Raw genomic sequence first — 876 nt, forward strand, 5'->3', positions numbered from 1 at the left:
TATATAGAATATATAGAAGAAAATAAGCAGAGTCGAAGTGAACTTTAGCTTTAACGAATCTGATTTATGTTGTAAATAGATGATTTAAGTCTAAATCATACTTCTTCTAAGCTTTTTTTCAACTCAAGCAGTATATTTAAAGTCCAATAAGCCCGCAAGCTTATTTAAATAACCTGTGTTGTAAATTAGAACTTAAAAAATAATAAACTTAAAATCTTTAAATTTGTAAAAAGAACATTCATTTTTATATTAATCCTTAATTACATATCATAATCATACTTATAATTTATAAATTTTTTTTGAAAAAAAAACTAAGAGTATATTTTGTGTTTAATATAAATGAATAGTTAAAAGTATAAACTAAAAATATTTTTTAAAAAATATATTTTAATAAATCAGCTCAAAAAGTTTTGTAGACTTTTTTTTTTATAACCTATAATTTGATATTTTTAACTAATATGTTTTGCAAAAATTCTAAACCTATTTAATAAAACGAACCAAATCGAATTAAGTCGAGTTACGAGTCCTCGTCGAGTAACCTGACCCACTACTGATAGGAAGGAACAAAGTTACTTAATTGTAAGGTGTGATAGTTTGTTACACAAGGTATTATATTGTTGAACTTCATTAGCGGCGAAGTGTTTTCAGCATTAGTTCATTAATATTTAGCACTTAGCAACACTTGCTGATCCATCTGTATTGCTTCTAAATTGCGAGGTTGTTTGAAATCAACCGATTTGACTGTATACTTCCAGAGTTGAATTTAGTCAAAAATCAGGTGTCAAATTATCTAAAAGAACTCATGTTCACCTTAAAATAACAGTGAAGAAATCTAAACAGCAAATTATTATAATTTCTAAAGATTAATGCCAAATA

Source organism: Arachis ipaensis, chromosome B03 (assembly GCF_000816755.2).
Source record: "Arachis ipaensis cultivar K30076 chromosome B03, Araip1.1, whole genome shotgun sequence".
NCBI classification, from domain to species: Eukaryota; Viridiplantae; Streptophyta; class Magnoliopsida; order Fabales; family Fabaceae; genus Arachis; species Arachis ipaensis.